Source organism: Tachypleus tridentatus, chromosome 1 (assembly GCF_004210375.1).
Source record: "Tachypleus tridentatus isolate NWPU-2018 chromosome 1, ASM421037v1, whole genome shotgun sequence".
Taxonomy (NCBI): domain Eukaryota; kingdom Metazoa; phylum Arthropoda; class Merostomata; order Xiphosura; family Limulidae; genus Tachypleus; species Tachypleus tridentatus.
This window is the reverse complement of record NC_134825.1, coordinates 144,608,201-144,633,637: the sequence shown is the minus strand read 5'-3', so window position 1 is coordinate 144,633,637 and position 25,437 is coordinate 144,608,201. Positions and strand designations below refer to the sequence as shown.

The window sequence follows — 25,437 nt, the reverse complement described above, 5'->3', positions numbered from 1 at the left end:
GTTTATCCCTACCTTACTTCTGTTCTTTTCGGCATTACCATCCGTACATCATCTTTATATTTTGTAACTTTTCTTGAATAACGGTTTAGTTAGTTGTACCATCCATTGTTTCTGTTCATTTCTGGATTCTTTTGGTCAATAAGTTTAGCTTCAATACATTTTCTTTCTTTAAAATCTAACATCAAACAGTTTTGCCCCCCGCAAAATAAAATAAAAATGTATCTCAGAAAGGCTGGAACCAGCCTTACATTAATGCTGGCTCTGGAAAGTCTTACACGACACTCTAGAATTGGAAATTATTATGGAAAATACAGCAGGAGTTCGACCTCTTTGTAACTGTTAAAATATAAAATCTCAGTCTATGTAATTCGCGACACGAATTCAAATATCTTCCACAAAAGTCATATGTCTCTTATTCCAGTGTATTGACTCATAAGTTCAATCGTTTTGTTTTTTCTTTTGTTCAGCCTCCTTGAGCTTTATAGGTTTTCGTCTCCTCAAGATACCTTCTTTTACTATATACTTGTTTCACTCTGATTTCAGGATAACAAATTTTATTTTTATTGTCGACAACCACATTCTTGATTGTTTGATGATAACATTTATTCAATATAAGGTTGTTTTAAGAAATAAGTTTGAGAGGAACTTGCAAATCAAGTTATTATATATTTTTCAAAAACTTAAGTTAATAAAAACAAACTGATTTATAAAATGAAATTTCAAATATTCACATTCTCATTATTACTCAGAAAATCGAAGAATGTGTGATTTTAAAATAAAATGTAGTAACTAGGAACGATATAAACATAATTAATACCTCGTCTCTCTCTTCCTCCTCCCCGTACTTTTGTGGTCTTGCAGTATTTGATAGCGATAGTTACTTCAGTTTTGGGTCAGAGTGAACTGAATATTACTACGGTCCTTTTCAGAGCAAGTTTATTTGTTACATTTCTTAAATAAGTTGTTTGTTTGTTTTGAATTTTGCGCAAAGCCCTCCGTTCTTAATTTAGCAGTGTAAGACTAGAGGAAAGGCAGCTAGTCATCACCACCCACCTCCAACTCTTGGGTTACTCTTTTACCAACAAATAGTTGGATTGACCGTAACATTATAACGCCTCCACGGCTGAAAGGGCGAGCATGTTTGATACTGGGGGATTCGAACGCCTTAACCCACCTGGCCACCTTAAATAAATAATCACGTAGTTCTTAAGCTAAGTTTGACGTAAGTTTGTGAAAATTGCAAAAAAGGTTCACTTGATTTAATACATTATTTTTTTAAAATTTGTGAATGGTTTACAAGAACCTGGAAACATATGAATAAAAACTTATATTATGAGTTATATGTATAGAACAATAAAAAATACGTGAAAAGTCGGTACTCCAAACGAACCAAAGAAAATAACGAAAAATGGAATTAAAGACTTCCTTGTAAAAACTCAGAAGTGCACGAAAATAATATTCAAACAAAAACAAGTTATAATTTAAGTGTAAGAGGAAAATGTAGAATGTTTTATAATTGTTACACAAGGCTACATGAAGGACTATCTGTGCGTAGCCCTCCCTAACTGTCCTCCGGCGGAATAGAGATAAGTCTTCAAGTTCACAACGCTAATATCAAGGTTTCGATTCTCTTCGGCGGACATAGCATAGAGCTTGACGTGGCCTTGCTATAATAAGAACACACATTACCCACAATGTTTAATTAATAAACTAGAGGAGTGTGTGTTTCCCTATAGCAAAGTCATATCGGGCTATCTGCTGAGTCCACCGAGGGGAATCGAACCCCTGATTTTAGCGTTGTAAACCCGTAGACTTATCGCTGTACCAGCGGGGGGACTAGACTAGAGAAAAGGCAACTAATCAACAGTACCCGACATCAACACTCGCAAAGTACTGACGACTTGGATTTGGCTATCATCCTTAGCTCTACCATTTTTTCGAAGTGTGAAATAAGTTTTGTGGCAACGACGTGAAAACCATGAATCCTAAAGTTCATAGTCCGTTCGTACTATCTACTAAATCATAGCAGGTCTGTAAGAGAAGGCGTACAACATATGGAATGTAAGGTAAATAAATCAGAAATAGTTAAAAGGAACAGAAAAGAAATAAAATAAAAATTAATGACGAGAATTCTAAAAAAAGAAAAGAGAAAACACAGATTCCTGTGGTTAGGGATATAATAAGAAAACATAAACACAAAAATAATTAGAGAAAACTGTAAAAATGCCAGAGAGTTAAGGTCACCATGCAGTAAAATATTGACTATTGAGACAAAGAGGAACGAAAAACGTACAGAAGACCAGATAATCACCATCTATGGTGCGCTTCGTGTGGTTAAGGTCAAGGTTACGAAACCTACAGTAGTCTGACGCACAGTCAAGTGAAGAATGTTGTAATCGTGGCGAACTTTTTTTCTTTTTTTTTCTTTTTTTGTCCTTTGCTCTTAGCGACAAACTGCCAAAAACAAGGTCCGGCAGAATAAGAGTCGGGCAACATCTTATACGTAAAACCGCAATGAAATTTAAATGAGGCTATCCTGAAAAACTGTTCTTTTAAAGAACGTAAATTTTGCAAAAATATTATACTGATATGAAAGGTATATGAAATTCAATACCTATGCAATAATTCTGTTATCCAAAACGAATCAATATATTCATTTGCGTGTGTGTATGTTTGAAAATTGTTAAATTTTTGAATAGAATTTCATGCATATAGATTTAACATTAAAAATAATATAGCTAACACTTTCTGGTCACAAATTCGTCTTGTAATACATTTGCTAATACTAAGTTTTGTATGCTCTGAAATTGTAAAGTTTTAGTTGGGTTAATTATAGTTTTATTACCAATAAATTTGTTTACTTATTCAATTGCAGTGTTATGACAGTAGGCATATTTTAACCATCAAAATAATGTGATTGTTCCCACTTATACAAAAAAAAAGGAAAATATTTTATGTGTTTAGAGGTTTATTCAGTTTAAAATCTATAATGTGGTCAAAGTGCTTGTCTGGTATGGAGAAGTATTGTATTTTTTGTTTGTTACGGCATTCATTGTAAGAATTGATAAAAAATGTTTTGTTGGTATCATTCATTTTCTATGGAATATATATATATATATATATATAAGATATTACAGCGAAAGCTAGCAAGAATAATGGTAATGTAAATATATTTCAAAAAATCTTGTATTCAACAAAGATTATGGGCAAACACGCAAATTGATGCACAAACTGCTATTTGTCAACAGCACTCACTAACATTTCCGATGATCCTTTTGACTGACCGAATAATAAAAGTTGTCTGTCGCTCTTATAGCAAGTCCACTGTCACAGATTCAGGAGCACGTTTCTGCAGCAATAGGAAACAAAACATAAAACAGGAGCAAATTTAGGATATATAGGGTCTTGAGCCGGATGGGACTATGGGGTGGTTGCGACCCCAACCCCTATACAACGTATTTTGTTTTGTAATTATTGGGGTTGCATCTTTCAACTACTTTTCACAGCCCAGCAATAAAAAATTAAAATGATTCTAAAATCTTTCAACTTTTTACTCAAAACAAAATGTAAATTTTATTCATTTTTTTACATGAAAATCACACGTTTCACATATTGTAACTATTAATAAAAATCTTACTTTATCTGTACCATAGAACTTATACATAAACATTTGGTATTACAGATTTATTGTTAGCGTCAATACAAATGGTGGTTATGTCCTGCTTCATTTTACACTTAAAAAAATGATTACTGTTCGTTTATTTATTTTTCTTATAAAGTTTATTTTCATTAGACCTAAATACGGCTCTAAGCCGAAATTCCAGGTTTCTCAATCGAGACTCCAAACATACTAACGAAGAGCAACATCCTGCCCATTAAAAGCCAGTAGGGATCCACACTCCATCGGTGATTGTACATTTGTTTTTGAAATTCGCGCAAAGCTACACGAGGGCTATCTGCGCTTACTCTCCTTGATTTACCACTGATCACCACCCACCACCAATTGTCGGGTTACTCCTTTACCAATGAATAGTGGGATTGACCGTCACGGATGAAAGGGCGAGTATATTTGGTGTGATGGGAAATCGAACTCCCTACCGTTGGATTGGGAGTCTAGTGCCTTAACCATCTAACTATACCGGGCCTGGGTAACATGGACAGTAGTTACAACAAGCATACGAATATTATATTTAGTAAATAGATTTCCTCAATACTAGAACATTTTATCATTAAGATTTATTTATTATATGGATAATTTCTATAGATTTTACTGTACAATAGGCGTAATTATTGCTTACTGTTACCAGATTTCAACTCAGTATTTCTCTATAACCTTCATCGTCACAGAAATGACTTTGTTAATGATATTCTAGTGTGGCGTTATGTAACATTGGAAAATAAATCAAATGAGCAATAATTCCATTAACATTAGCAAAATTCAGTAACAACAGTTAGTTTTTGTAGTTGCGAGAACTTTAACTATCAACACTATAATCATGCATGTTTACGCAACAGAATTTCTTTTGTGGGATGTCATTTTCAATCTAATCTTAACGATGTAAGCTCTCAGTTTATTTGTTCACCGACTCTTAAAAGGCGTATCATTTTTATTTTGCTAAAAGAGCTCTTTATCTATAAAAACAACAACACGAGTAATTCGAGATTCGAAAAGGCCTGAGACACAACAAAAGTTGTCAAACGTCTTTACTTTTAATGTCGTTTTTCACCTCCATAGAGACGCCTATGATACGCCTTCCAGGTAACGTTGGTCAGACACAGTTTTAACACATGCCAGTTAACCTAGCCATTAGATTAGGTCTGTTGGTCACTCGTGTCCCACCTCCTTTCCTACTTGACTTTCCCCGAATCTCTAATCAAGTCAACAGAGAAACAAGAGGATAAATTTCGAAGAAGTGTAAAGATTTTTTTCTACCAGTAAGCAAGGCTATTGTTACATGCGATGTTACTCATGGAGACACGAAAAAGGAAACCATGCTAGGCACGATAGTTTTAAGCCAAACGGATGTAAGTGTTTAGACATGGATGGGAAAGAAAGTGTGGGCGGCCATTTCAGTTCAAGGTCTATCCCTTACAATTCGTGTGCATACACTTGGAAGGTGAGATGGCGCGTGTGATGGCATGCTTGCGTAGTTGCCATGAAACTGCTGCGTGACTGCTCTTTTTTTCCGATTGTCGTTCAGTTTCAGAATTATTAAACCTTTCCTAGTATCATTCAATTGTATTCACAGTTCTTATATTTTCTGTTCATTTACACGTGTGTTTAATTTTGCATATCCACAAAAGTATGTGTGTTGAACTTGTTCATGACAGTAAAGACGTCCTTCACAAGGTCACCTATTCCAGTTAAACAGTCAAGGACGTCTTGCCGGTTTTCAAGTTTACTAATTCTGATTGGTCATGACTATGGTTGTTGTTACGTGATTGGTGTATGAATAAATTTGTTCCACTTACGTCATGAAAGTACACTGACATCAGAATTTTATTGCTAACAATGTAACAAAGAAGATTTTCTAAGAACTAAGAGATTTAGTGCTTTCGTCTTGTTACCATCCCAGCAAAAAACTTAGTCGTTATCCAGTATATGAGAGTAATAATGAGACAAAAATACTTATTTTCTCTTTATTCCGTCTTATTCAACATAGGTCCTTACATATCCTTATAAGTTATATAATAATTCAAAACAAAATTTCGTTCGTTTTCCTTAAAAAAAAACAACAATAATAATAGCTCATGGCTCAATATCATAATATTAATCTAATTAAATCACATAATCAATTTACTGTAATGAATATTTGTACGGTTCCATATTGTTTCGGCCCCGCATGGCCAGGTGGTTTAAGGCACTCGACTTGTAATCTGAGAGTCGCGAGTTCGAATTCTATCACATCAAGCATACTCGCCCTTTCAACCGTGAGAAGCATATAATGTACGGTCAATTCCACTATTCATTGGTAAAGGAGTAGCCCAAGAATTGGCGGTAGGTGGTGATGACTAGCTGTCTTCCCTCTAGCCTTACATTGCTAAATTAGGGACGGCTAGCGGAGATAGCCCTCGTTTGGCTTTGCTCGAAATTCAAACTAAACCAAACCATATTGTTTCCCTTCGCTTATGAAGCCACAAAGTATGATTTTATTTTGTACATGTTTTTTTATAGCAAGTCCCCCGCTGTGATAACGGTAAGTCTATGGATTTACAACGCTAAAATCAGGCGTTTGGTTCCTCTCCATGAACACAGCGCCTAGCCCGATGAGGCTTTACTATAAGTGTGTGTGTTTTCTTATAGCAAAGTCACATGTAGTTACCTGCTGTGCCCACCAAGGGGAATCGAACCCCCGATTTTAACATTGTAAATCTGTATACTTACCGCTGTTTCAGCGGGAACTTTATTCCGTAATTTACAGCAAGATTTAAGGCTTAAACCGCTGATTAAATGGTTAATAATAGTTTGTTAGCGTATTTACCTACATATTAGTGTAGCCGTCTTCAAATGTGTTCTTAGAATAATCATAATATCCTTCTATTAAATGTTACGAAAATTGTTTTGTCATATTAGATTTATACTTGAACAGAAAAATTTACCTATTATTATACCTATGCTAAAATATCTTTAGTATATTTATGATACGTATTGGGATTTACTGTCAGTCGTGGAATCAGCCACTGTTTCTATAACTTGAAGATTAGGAGACCCGAGTTTTCATTTTCACACTACTTTAAGTTAAGAAGAAACTAAATACTCGCATATTATATTATTGCTATAACCTTGAGAATCGGAGGTTGGATCTTCATTACCACACTATTTTCAGCTCAAAACAACGTCATAAAATGTCTACACGTGATTTGTTTCATAACGAAATGCTCATTTCGAAATACACTTCATCCTAACGGCGTAAAACATAAATTATAATCGATCTGATTTATTCAGTAACTTATACTCCGATTAACATACGTTGAACATAAACTTACCAGGACTAGGAAAAAGGACCATATAACAGCTTTCTTCATCATGTCTGCTAAACCTGTTAAAGTAAACGTAAAAATACATAATATTTGAGGAAAGTGAATGAAAATAACAATAATGACTGTTTATTCAAATAGTAATAAAACTAAATCGATTTACAGAATTATTTCATAAAGAAAATAGTTATTTCTTAAAATTAATTTTATCGGTCTAGCAAATAGTAACATTTAAATTTATTTTATTTTTATGTTTCACAGTAAAAATATTTAATATAAATTGAAACTAAGTGTAAATGAGATAACAAACATCAGATGCGAAAATATAAAGGCGAATATTGTGAACATTTTTAGTTATTAAAAAGGTTTGTTTGTTTTAGGAATTTCGCACAAAGCTACTCGAGGGCTATCTGTGCTAGCCGTCCCTAATTTAGCAGTGTAAGACTAGAGGGAAGGCAGCTAGTCATCACCACCCACCGCAAACTCTTGGGCTATTCTTTTACCAACGAATAGTTGGATTGACCGTTACATTATAGCGCCCCCACGGCTGAAAGGGCGAGCATGTTTGGCGCGACCGGGATGCGAACCCGCGACCCTCAGATTGCGAGTCGCACGCCTTAACACGCTTGGCTATGCCGGGCCTATTAAAAAGGACTGGATTTAAATTAATTTTAATAAACTTAGATGTATTTTAAGTTCAGGATATAAAAGATTATTTTCTTATTTTAATTTTTTCCGGATATTTACACAAAGCTACACAAGGAGTAATTGCACTAGTCGTCCCTAATTTTAAAACGATAATCTTATGAGAAGGCACTTAGTCAACAACAATCATCGGTAACCCTTAGGATGGATACTTAATCGGATAGCGGAATTTGACCGTCAGACTTGTAACTCATCATCAATTCAAGGTGGGGAGCGCAATTTTGTGGCAATGGAACGTGAGCCATGAACCCTCGGATTTGCAGTCAGTACACTAGTCACTAGCACATAAATATTCCAAGAAGAAAAGTAAATTAATAAGACACCCTTTTAACGATTAAAATATTAAACACCTTTAGAATTGTATAAACAAATTTAAATAACGTTTTTAAGGAACAAAAACCATTCTAAATGTTATAACAAAAGCTACTACAATTTAGCCCCAAAATTAGATAGAAGCGACTAGTGCAATTTTATTATAGCAACTATCAAAATAAGTGGAGCAATATGAAAAGCGAAGTCTAGAAATCTAAACTTTGGGTTAAAACTTAAACATTTTAAAAAAAGGTATGTTATTTATTTTTCTGGTTATCACAGCATATATTAACTTTTTCAAGTCATGAATATAAAAATAAGAATTTGTCGTTTCTGAACTAGTCAGTTGGAATAGTTATCGAAATTGTGGAAGATAAATCGTACATAAAACGATGTCTTCAAATAAAAACAACATTAAAATATATGAAAGTACCTTAAATGTGCACAAATAATGGCTTTGTACAATGAAGTAGTAAGATAGCTTCCACAGAGGTAACGTTAAAGTTGATACTTAATACCTACAACTGGCAGTAAAATAATTTCTACAATTATAATGTGAAAGCTGTACTTTAATACCTAAAACTGGCAGTAAGACAGAGTCGACAACTGTAATTTTAAAGGCAACCTTTAATATCTAGGGTTGTAGCAAAATAGTTTGTACAACTGTATTATGAAAGGTTGACTTTAATATCTAGAACTGCCTTTGAACTAGTTTCCACCACTGTGATCTTAAAGAATTACAGTAAAACAGTTTCTACAATCGTAATATCAAAATTAAGCTTCAATATTTAGAATTTTCTACTAGAAAAAAAGAACCAACAACAATTGAGTTTGATACACAAGCATGTGTGCCAAAATTGATACTATTTTATTATATATAGGTTGAGGAATAATTCGTGAGCGTTTTTAAATAATTTCATTCAAGCATTACATGCAAAACTATACAATACTTCAATGCATGAACACATTACACCCAAAACATTTATTATAATACTTTATTTCATGTAATACCTAGGTATATAGTATGCATTGTTTTAAACGAAATTGCAAGATATTAAATGCGAAAAGCAGATGGTGTCCAAAATGCTCGATTTTGTCCACTTGACATTCCATTTAATGAGCTGAAAATGAAAGCAAAAATTAAAGACATGAAAATCAAACACACCATCTATTAGAGCAAAAAATTATCTACCAAATGACATGAAATATTTTGCGAAAGCGTTTCATTTATGAACATATTTTTTTAACTTGAAAAAACGCTCACGAATTATTCCTCAACCCAATATAAACTAATCATTTCTCATATGTATATATAGAGAGCATAGTTTCCTTTCTTTTGTAACAACAGATGCGTCAGATGGGTTTATTTTTCAAGCATTTAAAGTACGACTCCAGCATTTTTTTGGTATTTTCTACGAGAATGATGAATCTGTTTCTGGTATAGTACCTTCCTATTTTTCTTGTAAACAATATTTGTACGTTCTTATGATTTCTCGATTGAAATATATATTTATAATTGATCAAACGTATTACACTTTAAACATATTGTTTTATTATAAACTGGCGAAGCAATCACTTTTGAATTATAACGTGCAATATGGATAACGGGTGATCACGTGGTACTTCAAGACTATCCCTACACAACTACTTCTGAGAAAAGGAAAAAGATTAAATCCGCCCTTAACTTTTTCTTGAAGTTTTGGATTCTTCCCATTTAAAACTTTCAAAGTGCGGGTCTTCACTACTCCCGACAGCAATTTATTCCAAAGACAAACAGTCTGTTAGAAATGTAAAAGTGTTTTAAACTGGAGTCTAGTCTGTTGTTTCCAAATCTTAAACGTGTGTCCTCTCATCCTAATGTCTTTAAAATATAGAACCAAGAAACTAGAGGTCTTTATTCTGTCGTGAAACTCATAAAGCCGTGTTTTCACAACTTAAACATGTTTGCATGGGAATTAGTAAAATTCCAAATAAAACTATTAATTATGTATTTACTCAAAAGTTTCCACTTTCTTCTTCTTTCACAGACAAACATATGTATATATAAGATGCCTTACTTTAACAAGCTTTCAGCGTCAGAGTGAATTATATTTTTTCATTTCAGACCGTTTTAACACTCAAGAGATTTTGATAAGTTATCATTTAACTGATAAAGTTATAATTCGTTACTTTAGTATTTTACATGAAAACAAATATTATAAATAAAACCCCTAAGAATATACTGAACTTCTGTAATTTTATAATTCACTAGTGCTTAACATCGCAGTGTAGCATCTCTTAAAATTGGTTCATTAAATTTTATTGTTTTTCATGTTTTGTTATTTTGTATGTTCACCACATACAGTTTCTAACAATAATATAGTTTTCAAACAACCTACCAACTGCCTGTTTCCGTTTATTACAAAGGAATATAATGAAATACATATAATTGTCGTTTCATCTGCATGACTGGATTTGCAAGCATATTATTACTTAGTTTATATTTTACCAAGGACAACGGGATGCTTTTCTTGCATTGGATGGTCCGGTTCTATGGTCAATTAAAGAACATTGTACAAAAAGATGAAGTTCATTGTGCATAAGGATTTTAAACAGGTGTGTTAAATTTACCAAATGAGAGAGAACTAGTTTTTTTTCTCTTTGAATTGAAAGCCATTCTATGCTAATAATTAATAAAAATAGTTTAAGAAACAAGTATAATGATAGCTAATAACGAAATTTCTTACCAATTTAAACGTAACATGAATTATTGATCAGAACCTTAGAAAAATCATAAATTCAAATAAGGCTAGCTATAGTACTTGGATCGGAAGACTCAGCAGATTAACCTAATATGGCTTTGCTATAAGAAAAAACACACACGCACGCACACACACAGTACTTTGAATATTTTTAACCATGAAAGCTTTGTGTTGGAAAGTTACTCATCTGCTCAATTAACAATGTAAAAACGGGGAAAGTTTACCAACTAAGGTTAGAGAAGTTGGTAGCGATTATTTTCGCTTTTATGGTATTGTTAAGCAACTTAAAAACAAATTTACACATTAAGGTATTGTTACTAATAACCAACGCAGATAATTATGGAAGTTTTGTTCACCGCAGATTAACATACTGCCAACGTATCTTACCTAATCATAAAAACGTTTGTAAAAAATAAACACGTCTTTGTTTAAGAAGACAATACCATATTTGTCATGAAACTGTCTTGATTTGATGTCGCGTTGTTGAAGTGGAGCACAATAAACACAGAAACCTTGGCTTCCGAAATACCTCTAATAAACCAAACGAACGTTCACTATAATAACTGTTTCATTGTAGCATACAAGTCAAAGCTTTGTACATGATATGAAATAAACTAAAATATTCGCCCATGCAATTTCAGATGCCCTTCTTGTAATACTTGCGTTTTGTACTTATAGATTTCGAAATAGCAATGAAATTATTTTGTAGCTTGCGTATCTTATACCTGCTGTTTTCTCTCTAATTATGTGCCGTGTTTAGGAGCTGCTACTTTATACAGATATAATTATGTTGTTTGTTGTGTTCCTACAGTTGTTACTTTAAAGACATAACAATATGTGCCATATTTGGCAACTGCTACTGTAAACAGAAAACATTAGTTTGTTAAGACATAACTAATTTATGTGTTGTGTTTAGGAACTACTATTCTCTATACAAATATAACTACTTTGTTTATCCTGTTGCTGCAGTTGTTACATTATTTGTAACTCATTTATTACCTGTTGTGCTCAGGTTCCACAACTCTATATAGATATAATCCATTGGGTTGTCATATTCTTGCAGGCGTAACTCCAAAGATATATTTAATTATTATGTATCAAGCTTGGAGGTTACTACCGTACACATATCAAACTAATTTACTTGTCGTGTTCCTGCAGTTGTTACTTTACAGATATAAATAACTTATATGTCGTGTTCCTATTTTATTACTTTAGAAGTATAGATAAACTGTTTTTCTATTTCATATTTCTATATGAATACAACTAATTTTCATCTCATGTATTTAGAGGTGTTACACCACAAACTGTAGTTAGCGTGGCACACTTTAATGAGGGTGTACAATATTATTAACTGTTATTTTGATACTGGATCTTGAAAGATATGCAACTTTAATGAAATACGCTTGGAAAAGAAATCAAAAACAAAAACTATCTTGCAAGTAACACTATCAGTAACTTAAACAACAATAAAACAAACAATATTTACGAATACTTTATATAAAACTATCACAACGAAACTATATTTTATATCTACGCTAACACAACCTGAAGAGTAAAGTAGAGAACAAACGAATACCATTCAAAGTCTCAAGTCACTTTATCATAAATTACTAAATACGTATATACTGCAAAATGCCACTAGAAAACCATATAGGAAATTTAAGTATAATAGAAATGACGCCAAGTTTTTTCGTTTTGACAGAAAGATAGTTTATGTGTGAAATGATATCTCACTGATGTCCAAGTGAAGTTAGAGAACACATAAATCAGTCGCGTTTTTCGTGAAGATTTAGTAGTTAGGTGGATTAAGTTGTTTATTTGTTTCACATTTTTGTAATATTTAAAGCACATGAGTCTGTCATTCTTTTAGGTTATTTATTATACAACAAGAGGAAATCTTCAATAGCTGTGGCACATGAACTTATTTTAGGCAGGATTAGAGTAAACTAATCTATTAGGGCCTTTTTATTAACTTATTTTTGTATTCCAGCAATACCAAGCGTTGGGCGTGCATATACACGATTCGATTTTATCACTCATAAGGACTTTTCCTACCTACCCTTAAACTGAAAGTCTTTTAGGCAAGATCAGAGTAAATTAATCTATGAGGACTTGGGCGTGGTTAACTACATAAACTGAAGGGGTTGCCCTTCTGAGTACAAAACTGTAATTAGTCTTAAATCGTATGATATGACGGAGCTGTGAATTATAAGTTTGTTCTTGAAAAACCAAAAACTATAAGCCGTTAAGCACTATTCCAAGAGCTAAAAATGTAAAAAACAAACAAACTTAGAGCCACTCTACGAGTCGCTGTACTCCAACTGAAAATGTGATGTATCGCTTGCGCACGTTTAGTGTTTGATTATGTCTTGAAAGTATTCAGATATTGATAAAGTATTTATCTCAAACTTTATGACAGTTTTCTGACATATTAAACAAGAGATATGTAGTTAATAATGAAAAATATGTGAATTTTCTTTTTCTTTTAATTTTTTCAATATTGACATATACTTGAGAACCAATTTTCTTTTTTTTTCTTCTACATTGTGACGCTATGGAAAAAACAAAAAACTGTCGCATCACAAGAAACAAAAGTAAGTTCGAATGAGTCACAAATCTGAACACTTGCAGAAAACCTTCCAGTGGCACAGTTGTATGTCTGCTGACTTACAGCGGTAGAAATTGGAGTTCGATACCCGTGGTGGGCAAACCATTGATAGCCTTTTGTGTAGCTTTGTGGTTAATTACCTCACAGAAAGTGTTGTCTTTAATTCCAAAAATCCCAGAGTTCGAATTCTAAAGAAGTGTCAAATTTAGTAATGGAGGAAAATACCACAATTTTATCTATAGTAATATTTTTTTGGTTTTGTGTTCTTATTTTGAATTGTATATTCAAATACAAATAAAGAAATATGTATTTAGGCCTGTACTATGAAGAAACAAAACCCACCAATACATATTATCGCGACAAAAGTGTATAATAATTTTTAATATAATGTATTGAATTATATTGTGAATACGACAGAGTCATTTTCTGAACCAGTTGCCAAGTTTAACTTTTTTAATTAATACAAACTGGTATATGAATAGTTTTTTTCGAAATGAACATAAAATCTATTCTTTCAGTCATTAGTTTTGTTTGTTTGTTTTGGAATTTCGCACAAAGCTACTCGAGGGCTATCTGTGCTAGCCGTCCCTAATTTAGCAGTGTAAGACTAGAGGGAAGGCAGCTAGTCATCACCACCCACCGCCAACTCTTGGGCTACTCTTTTACCAACGAATAGTGGGATTGACCGTCACATTATACACCCCCACGGCTGGGAGGGCGAGCATGTTTAGCGCGACGCGGGCGCGAACCCGCGACCCTCGGATTACGAGTCGCACGCCTTACGCGCTAGGCCATGCCGGGCCTTCAGTCATTAGAAATTTGTATAGAAAATTGCGTGTTTTGTTTAGAACAGGATGTTGTTAGAAATAAATATTGTTTCAGGCGATAATAAAGATGTTAAAATTATCTACTACCCCTACTCTTCATACTGATTTCAAATTGTAACATGACAAATTTCATTTGTTGTTCTTAACACGGGCAAACTTAGATTTTAAAACTCAAGGGTAAAATAGTAACTTTAAAACAATTTAGATCAGGCTAGCGCATAATAGCTGATAAAATTTGGGTGTGAGAACAGCATGAAATATTTCTTTTTTTGCAGGACTTACGAATTATAACCGTAAAGAGTGAATATAATTGTAATGTCACAAATATAGAAAGAAGTTACAAGCCTTTGCTAAAAATATACATATAAATAAGTGTAACAACTATACAGAAAAATTAAAACTCAACAACTCTTCTCCGGGTCACTAGCCCCGGCAAACTGCCGCCGCCAGCTTCATGGCGCGTCGATCGTTTCGTGCACTGTCCCCGAGGGCTAAAAACAAGAAGGGTGAGAAACGAGTAAATGAACCCTACATTATTGAATGATATACGTAATCCCCCTCGAAGGCTTATGATCTAAGTTCCTTTTATTTTGGACATCTCCCCTCCTGTTTCTTACTCATTGCCCAAGTTTTTTTGTTTTTTTTAATACAAGAAACCGACTAAAGTAAGTACCACGTTTTTCGTTTTCGCGTTATTCTACTGACTGTCATCCTGTAATAATTTACTTCTTTTTTAACCCTAAAAATGTCTGTTCTGTGTAAACATTTTCTATTTAAAATATTTAAGCAGTTAGACAATTATAGTAAAATTACTATATAACTTTAAAATTTAATGAACAACTTTAAGCAAAATTTATCGAAAAGAGTATTTCATATAATACTATAAACGTTTGTAAGTATTTTAATACATTTAATTACTATTAGAAAAAATGTTTTAAAAATATAAATAATATTTTCTTCATTGTCAGGAACGCAGAAGTAATGTGACGAAAAACTTTCTTCTGTAGAACCATTTTTTTGGCTAACTTTACACCAAATTTTTAAGTTTGTAATCACTTTTGGTCTGGGTTTTGCCAAGTTTTCTGTTTACCAAGTCTAGAGTAATTTATTGTATTTATGTTTATTAAATAAGAAATAATATACACAAAAGAAGTTGATAATACATTTTGGTAATACAACTTTTAACTTACCAATCGTGTTTCCAACCTGATAACTGGGTAGAAATACAAGTTATGTATGTAAAATTGAAAATAAAAAGCGATCACTAAATATTTCCTTTTGTTTAAGAAAAACAACGTTGGACTGATATATTTTTTTGAAAAGTTCCATTTAGTCGTGCAATACACACTACTCAACGTTTTTTTTTCTATTTTTAATCACTTTGTAAATATAATTTATTTGGAACGTTCTGAGTACACGAAGGCATATAAATAAAAATGAAAAGTAAAATAATATTATTGATTTTCACCATTATCAGAAAAACATACAAACCTATCCAAATGAATAGTTTCATCGTTATTACTATTCAGACTGGTTCTCTATGACATTTAGGTCTAAAAAAGAATAAAACAAGCGAAATTCTCTGAATTTGATTTAGCAAAAAGGTAAGGTGGTTTTGTCAACACTTTATCGTTCATAAACCCATTGGTACAACTAAGAATCTTGTCTGTCTGTCTGTCTTATTCAGTATGCATGGAAGGTTAAATACGTTATGGTTGACCTTTGCGCCATGCAAGATAAAGGTTGTTGCTCTGAGTTTTCTTTTCAAACTTGTCGGCATAGTTGCTGATGTATAAGCCCAAGGCTATCCCCACGTGAGCAGTCACTCGTTACAGCTTCATAGTTTCCAGCCCAGAAAACAAGTTCAAGTTTTTATTTACACACACATTGGGGTGACATTAGCAATGGAAATCTAGCACGATTTATACGCAAATATTTCTGAAAGATTACACCGATGCATTCTGAATTTTTAATTATTAAAATACTCACATTGAAAACAAACTGCCTCTGCTCTAATGCATGCAGTCTTTTAAAACATTAAAAAATATTAGAAAAACTATGCAACAAAATAAGCACTAGGTGGAGCTACAGGCGCAGGATTAAAAGTTTCCCAAGTTCATTGCTCAATATCTATAGTCGCAAACTTATATTTTTACTAAATTTCAGTGCTCTAAAGCAAGGATTTCAGTTTTTGTCTAATAAATATTTCTTTTCGTTTTTTTAATATTAACTTTCGTCATAATCGTAGTTAATTTGGAATATTCAAAATATATCTTTGTGGCTTTCATTATGGGATTCATTTAGGTGTTACTATTCGATCTAGTTCATCTACCTGCTGCGTTTTTCCGAATAATGAATTACTGGAGTATTTATTTTCTTAGCCTTATTGGAAAAAGTATGAATATCAAGGAAATAACTAAAAATAGAGGTTGCGAAATAGACGAGATCTGAAGAAGGAATCCTCGTGGAGGTTCTGGAAACAAATCTTAACAGATTTATAGATCTTTTCACTTTTCAACACATAAGTATATTAGCATTGAAATGGAAAATAACACTTATACAAATAGGCTTTAGTTATTATGAGTTGAAACTACAAATCCAAGCAGACTTTGTCCGGAAAAAGAAGGATCCAAGATATATGAAATGGACAAAAATTTAATAGGGTAGAAGGAAAATAGGATATTTATATATACTTGAGGAGACGTCAGTAGAAGATGCACAAATAATAAAAACATTCATGAAATTGATACCACCAGTATCAAACTTTTATGGACGTATTCTGGTGTACTTTATAATGAATATTTACTTTGCATTAGCATTGAATATATGTTTTTGTTATTGACGTTTTCCTAAGCACACTGTAAAACGTTAACATTTATGCACTCTTTCCTTGCTGTTCTGGTTGGTTGCTAATGGTAACAGAGGTGAAGTTATCTGAGTAATATATTCATATTTATCTACTTAGTAGCGTTTCCTGGAGATATTACGGATAGTTACCACCGAAACCAGGCAGCCTAAAACAATACTGTTGACCAAAAATCATTTGATTTTATTTATATTTATTTCTTTATTTTTACTATGATATGTAAACATGCTTATAAACAGCGTGCCTAACAACAATGAACAGTAATTCACTGCAGAATGATCGATATACATATTTTACATTAAGATTTCAAAACAGTTAAAAAAATATTCTTTACTTGGTTTTCATCTTCGTAATTACTGAATGTTTTAATAAAAAATCGATAATATAAAAACACGATACGTTTTTGAAGGTTGATTAAACTACTAAAAGTGTAAAAGTCCAATAGTTAGAAGAAGTAATGATTCGATTAACCTAACAGAAAGGATCAAAAACACAGTTTCCCGAAGCGCGAAAAAATAATTCAGATCAGATATTGCCTAGAGAAGAAATAATGTTTGTATGCATTTTCTCACAAACATTTCGTAATATTTACTTTTCTGAGTTCACATTTGTTCTTACTCCATGAACTTCAAGTTTTATTCGAAATAACTCGGGCAAAACAATAGTTAAAAACTTAAATAGTATTATAACTTTGTATGTTAAGAAATATTTGTCTACTCTAATCTATAAATACCTTTTCCGTCGCCTAATTGCAGGACCTGATAATGTCTGACTATTCGATTTTCACTCTTATGAAGATTGTAAGAAGAAAATAGTAACCAAAATTTATTTTTTTATCCGCTTAGTAATAGCGGATACTTTATGTTAAACGCTTCACTGTTCATTCATTTACTAGCTGGAGCATTATAACCTTACTGTCATTAAAATGATTCCGAAAAAAGCTCTCTACTTACTAGAAGAATACTATTATTCATCATAAACAGAAAATTTTATGCCCCTTCTTAGAGGTCTGTAAGAAAAAAAAAAAGTAGTTTATAACAAAGTTGAGATAGTTACTTTCAGGGTAAGATATTCTAGGTTTAGTAACACTGATGTAACATAGGCACAGCATATTACAAGTTTCAAATCTTGTCACAGACAATGCTGACCATTCACAGATTCCAGTTTGATATAAGTAACTATGTGTGAATTTGATATAGATTTAGCTTCTGCATGTAAAATCTACATCAAAAATGAATTAGTGCAATCACTAAAGTTCGCACTTCTTCATATAGAAATACTCCACAAGAGTACTGTCTGCAGGACTTTAGTCAGCTAAATTAGAAATGTTTTAATGATGTTCCGAAGATGACTTCTAGGAAGACTTGGATAGCGATCTAGTAATGTTTTGTCACTGTGATTAAAAACGTGGTCGTACTTCACTAACACCCTTTGTTGTTATATACTATTAAGTATAAAACCAAGAAACCTGGCCGTGGAAGTATTTATCCATAAACTTTCAATAAAGCTTTTTTTTTTTTCTATTTGGATAACAAATGCTAGTCTGTGTTCTTATGTCTTCTTCCATCTCAGTTAATTGTTTTGTAATTTATTGCTGTTCATATCCAGAAAATAATTAACAAACAAACAAAAACCATCAGATAGCTACTAACTTCATGTGAACAGTAGGTAATTTTCATGGTGTTAGATTTCGATAAATATGATGGAAGCTTCCCAGTATATTGTTGTGTTATAACATGTCACAAAACAAATAAGCAGCGATAAATTTGGCTTTTGTATACTACAACGTGGAAACATAATTAATGTGATATAATTGTTTCTAGATCTTGTATGCTCCACGATTTTTTAAACTGCTAGCACGAGCTATTTTCGATTTTTTTTTTACCATTTATTTTGAAATAATTTGTGAATACACTTTTGAATTCAAAGTAAGATAGCTTAAAATAGTATTATATTACTGCGGTACTGATTCTCCGCGTTTATTCAATTGTTTTGAATGAAGCACAAAGCTACATTCAATGGATTATCTGTGCTCTGCCCAACAGGGGTATCGAAACCCTGTTTCTAGCGGTGTGATTCAGCAGACATACCACTGTGCCACTGGAGGGCCAGCGCTTTTTCCGTTGTTTTGTTTGAGATACTAACATGAATATTTAACTGCTTCAGTATAAATTTTAATTCTTATTAAAATATCGATACAATAATATCAGAGCGAGAAAAAATTAATGCCCTGAAAGAAATTATGACTTATCATGTTTTTAAGTTGTTATTGAAACTCTTGTGTCAACACACAAAAGTACCTGGAGCCTCTTGTTCTAAACTATACTGATATTCACAAGACGTACTAGTCTAAAGCTAAAAAAACAACAAAATATCGAGAGCGAGAAAAATTAATGCCCTGAAAGAAATCTTATCATGTTTTACTCTTGTGTCAACACACAAAAGTACCTGCAGCCTCTTGTTCTGAACTATACTGATATTCACAAGACGTACTAGTCTAAAGCTAAAAAAACAACAAAAAACACGCTTTCATATATTAGCCGAAGCCAGTTTATGTTTGTTTTAAAAAAGAAGAGTTACTTTAATGAGCAAATGTATATTTATAAAAACATTTTGGCTAACGATATACTTAAAAGAGAATTTACTACATACAATATTAAAATTAACTTTGTAGTTACAACGCACTAGGGAGCCAAAGACAGGCAGGTATCTAAATACTCGTTAAGTTTATCTTGTTTGTAACAAGGTAAAACAGGGAAGATACTTTCGTTGAAAGGAAGGCGCCGAGTTGCCATCTAGCGAGATGAAAGGCCAAGGTTAACTCGCTTCCAGAGACTACTTTTCCTTTCTTTTGCGTGCGCACGAAACGAGTCTTTTCTTAAACAGTGAAAGTAGGAGTGGAACCTTTACATAACCGAAATATGTTTACCATGGCCAAGAATACAGACATATAAAAACTAAAATAACTGCAATAAACCTGTATAGGTGACGGGACGGTTTAAAGGAATTCAGTGAAAAACAGGCGCTTTTATATCTGAAACATTTAGAAGATTTCTTGGATCTGAAAGGTCGTTGAAACACAGCTCAACAAACCTCGATAACTTGAAAGCTTTCTGATGATAACCTCTACTTGGAGGTTAAAGTATATTTAATTGTGAAATACTGATTTTAAAGTAATTTAATAGAAAAATGGAATGTCCAATCAATGTCATATTAATTTTAAAATTTTAAATACACCACATAAGAATTTCTAAATGCTATGTGACAAAAAAATAGAATACAGTTAAAAGAAATAGTAATATAATACTAACACAGAACAATAGACAACTCTCCATATTTAAGCGATAGATTGGTTCCTTGCTAAACTGTCACGTACAAAACAAAGAAAGACGACATCAGTAATGGTACAGTAAATTAAGTACGAAGCTTTCCATGTGTATCTTGTTATTCGAATCACAGAAATGGACTGACATAACAAGAAAATCCAAGCAGAAGAATAGACAACTAATAACATTGACAAACGGGATGTGCATCTATGGATGTGTTTTGTAAAAACTGCTGCTGCTGCATATTATGATTACAATTTTTTGTTATTTAAATAGTCGTCTGCTGCACTAATAGGTATTAATTCAGCTAATCCTAATGTCTGGTTTAACCGGAACTAATTATATATGATTTTTATTTGTAGTGCACAATGCCAGTAAATTACTTTTTTTATAATCACGTTTTGAGGACATGATTAGTTTTAATATGAGATACAGAATACATAAGGTGTGATTAGTTTGCACGTAAGATACAGAATATCCACTAGTGTTATATTAATTAAATGTCGTTCATCAAAGAAAATTACCGAATCTACATCATGGGAAAATTTAATTGATTTTTATTGTTTAAATATCAGTCATTTCTCCAATATTTTGGATTCAGTTTTATGATTAAGCTGAAAAGGAAGAACAGATCCCAAAAATAATTTTAAAAAAGTTTTCTGCTCTTCAGTGACCTCTAGTGGATTGTAAAACTTCAGATCATGTCAGAAATACTATGTGATAATCCATTACAATTTTACAACGATATTAGTTTAAAATAAAGTAAATTTTGAATCTTGGAATCTGTGATTTATGTTATCTCAATAAAACTAATTAGATTACAGCAGTATAGCTATGACAACACTCAACCGCTCGAATCTAACAATTCAAACACATATATTTCACCTTATAATTAGAAGTTATTATGTGAAACACATAATACTATGAAGGACTAATAATAATAAAAACTTTATTAGTACAAACTTAGGAACACTGTGTTTATTCATACATTGCGGTATCTCTTTTACTTTGCATTAGCTGGTTGAAGAGCAGTGTAAGGAAACAAGTATTATTTCTTATTATATTACTCAATTTACTAAATTTCCGGCACTCTTACATTCCACAGAGTAAAATAAAATGACTAAGAATTAGATCTCTTAAGTATTTTCTTAAGATACTGATTTTTTTTTCGTTAGAAAAAAATCGTATCCCTGTTTTCAGAATTATATCAACTCAATCAAGAACATATTATTTCAAATTTATACTGCTTCTGATATTGTGGTTAAATTAATTATCCTAAATAATTAGATAAAATCAAGAATACTATTATTTTCTTAAAAGGAACTAAAATTTTTATATACTTTCATTTTAGTAAAGACAAATTTAACGGAACTAAATAAAATCTCTCAAAGCTTATTTGTTTATTATTTAGTCCACAGGCTAATAAATGAGCTAGTTAAATCCAGTTTTAACCAAGTATGACGCTTATTTTCCTAATTATCAATATTTGATATTAAAATACACTGTAATTATATAGTGAATAGTAAAAACCGTTTTAGTTCGAGCGTCAGTTTCCTAGTTAGTAAAATATATAGTCACAAGCGGTTAAATCTGATTCCCTGATTAAATACAATACATTCCTCAGACTTTGATTACTCTTATGTCCTCAAACATGAGTTGACTAGCAAGTCGGATTAGTTAACCCTCCCTCACCATTATCTTCCTTACGAATTTTGTCTCTTGTCACATATTTGGCTATAAATAAACGAGACTTCCAAAAGCGATAAATCCACAATAATTTTTCAAAAGAACACATATACCAAAGAAACAAAAAATAATTGAGATAATTCTAAAAACAAACAAACAGTTTTTTGATATCCACAAGTAAACCACATCACACTAGCGTGTATTCAGAAGTACATCAATTCAGTATGGAGCACATCAAGAGCTAACGTATATGATAAAGAAGAGCAGATCCTTACCCATGGCAATAGGCGCTTCATGGGGCAAGCCGGTACACAAGTGAAAGTGAAGTCCGGCGGGATAAACTCGTGAAACAACCTTTAGAAATGTTGTCTAAGCTTTTAACCCGCAGCTGGAAGACGGACCAAGTTCTAGTCATGTGATCCACCTGTCTATTGGTGCCGTTCATTGGCGCTCACCAGCGTGACGGGGTGGGTAACCTTTACCTTGTTGATCCAGCTCGAAATCACACACACATTCACTTTCTCTGCCTCACACACAAACATACAAACAGGGAGTTCACAAAAGTCGGAAATAGTACCCTGACGAAGTACAACTCATCTAATTATAATTTCTGAGTGAAATATGTCCTTTTATGATATACACCCATCTCTTTTACTTTTGTAAATCCTGTCCTTCACCAGACAACCTGTATAATGTTTTACATCTTCTGCAGTCTGCTATCCGTGACCATGAAAACACCCAAAGTTTGGTTGTGAAACTTATTTTCTTCATCTTCTTAATTTAGTACAACAAATGATTAGGAGTTAGAACTTTATGTGTGATCTTACTGTTGTAAATAAGTTACGGCACAACCTGTTAGTTTTACATACGTATAGATCTCTCCATATATCTGAAACATGAAATGCTGAGTTCAAGTTAATTTGTTTCTGATATGATAATCAATGATTTTCATTAGCACCTTATGAATTCCAAACAAGTTATTCTCTAATTAAATTATATTAAATTCGATAAAAGATATAAAATTATACACGATTCATAAATGATAATATAACAAGTATAATATAAGTGCAAATAACATATAAACTGTTCAATGAATAAATAGCTCATTCAGAGAAGATGAGACAATTATTAATTACATATAATAAATTCAAATGGTGAAGACTTGTTTTCTGTTGTTAAGAGCAAAGCTACACGATGGTGCTAGGCCAACCGCGAGTTTCTAGACCTGGTTTTTAGCATTATAAGTCCTTAGAGGCAATGTTTAGCAGCTTCAGTTCAATGTTACAGGGTCTACTGGAATAAATATTGGCTGTTTATACGCAATGAAATAACGAACTACTGATACTATCGGCATCATCAAGTACACTGTATAGACCACTTTGAATATTAGTGCAATAATATTTCGCAAAAATTGTTTGTTTTTTCCCAAATGGTCTTACTAAAATTATTTTCTGGAGATTCATAGTAAAAAGAGGCATATGTACTTTTGCCAGAGTAGTGTCTGTACGTGTGTTTTCTTATAGCAAAGCTACATCGGGCTATCTGCTGAGTCCATTGAGGGTAATCGAACCCCTGATTTTAGCGTTGTAAATCCGTAGACTTACCGCTATACTAGCGGGAGACAGTAGTGTTTGTAGTTGAAAAAAACTCAAGAAACGACATTTTAAAATAAGATTGTTTTGCATTTTAATTACAACTATGATGACACCTAGACGCCCTCCGATGGCACAGCGGTATGTAAACGGACTTATAACGCTAAAAACCGGGTTTCAATACTCGTGGTGGGCAGAGCACAGATAGCGCATTGTGTAGCTTTATGCTTAATTCAAAACAACAACAACGACACCTAGATAAGAAGTGATTAAAAATAGATTAAAATTCCATGCTTAAGTTACTGGAAGTAATTTTTTGCCCCATTTTCTTCTGCCAGAATGTGCTGTCGATATTCTCCTATGACCTTGAATATGATAAAACGTTTATGATATTTGACATTGTGGTTCCAAATAATGAAGCCAAGTTTCGTAGAATCTTAATGCTTTTGCCGTTAATATTTAAAACGCCCCATGCAAATTAAAGTGAATGTTAATTTTATAAACGTTTGAGGACAGAAATATTTGCCTTGTGCTCAAAGTTGAAATACTAGCGTCATTCTTGGAAAGCCAGCCTTACAGAAAGTTGAAGGTACGACCTTCCCATCGACAACCTTGACTGTGCTAGTTTTTTACCTCTAATACAGCTCCCCCTAGTGATTAGTTTAAATTCATGATGTAGTCTTCATATAATTCGCAGTTTTATTTCGAAGTTTCTAAAGAACCACATATGTTGTTAAAACTGTTTAATGTTTATTATATAACCGTGGCTTTCCTTTTAAGTTGCAGAACCTGTATTTTAGCTAAAGTATTTAGTAACGGCGTCATTATAGTGTATCATATATCAACATCTATTACTCAGGTATATTTTAGGTAAGCAGTACTATATTATGGTTAAAATATAAATATACAGTAGACTTTGTTGTAATTTATGATATATGTATTTATATGTACAATGCTCAACAGAATGAACCCTTGAAACGAGTGCAATTATAACATGAATATACCCTCTGGTTTTCAGCATTCCACACAAACACGCTCACATTCTGGTAGGTTCTTGAGGTTTGACTTTGCATCAAGCTAGTTACTACTCAGTATAATATATAATATAATATAATATTTATCCAGTAATGGAGAGCAAAGCGAAGCAGAACTGAGTATAAAAACTGAGTTACAGGCTTTCTTGACATATGAGCTATTTAGCCATATTGGTGCAATAACTATCCAGTATCAAAGAAAACTTTCTGTCTGTGGACACATCTCTTCCTAAACGAATTGACCAATCCGACCGATCTTGGCATGCTAATTTAGTGGTTGTAAAGCAAACCAATTCAATACTAAACTTTCCCATACTTTAAATAGTAGAATTTGAACAAAACTTACACCACAACAAAATTCTACAATTCAAAGACTGTAAATTAACTTTTTTGCATTTTGGCTTTAGTTTCGTAATAACCTATAGCCAGAAGGGTTAAGGCGTTTGACTCGTAATCTGGGGGTCATGGGTTCGAATCCCCGTCGCACCAACAATGTTCGCGCTTTTAGCTGTTGGGCATTATAATGTAACGGTCAGTTCCACTATTCGTTAGTGAAAGAGTAGTCCAAGAGTTGGCGTGGGTGGTGATGACTAGCTGCCTTCCTTCTTGTTTTACACTGTAAAATTAGGGACGGCTAGCGCAGATAGCCCTGGTGTAGCTTTGCGCGAAATTCAAAAAACAAACAAGCTCTTAAGAAGTGTTTTGTTCCCCTGAATGGCACAGTGGTATGTCTGTGGACTTATACTGTTAGAAACCGGGTTT

At 32.8% G+C, this 25,437-nt stretch overlaps 1 pseudogene across 1 annotated transcript in view; it reads right to left on the bottom strand.

Moving 5' to 3' along the window:
- The window catches only part of LOC143233239 (uncharacterized), an 80,361-nt pseudogene extending 57,902 nt beyond the window's left edge, over positions 1 to 22,459 (bottom strand). Inside the window, exons 1-2 of the transcript XR_013018059.1 lie at positions 22,325 to 22,459; positions 6,988 to 7,040 (exon numbers count right to left, since the gene is read on the bottom strand). The product of XR_013018059.1 is annotated as an uncharacterized LOC143233239 (transcript). The remainder of the gene's footprint in view (positions 1 to 6,987; positions 7,041 to 22,324) is intronic.
- Positions 22,460 to 25,437: the final 2,978 nt, after the last annotated feature.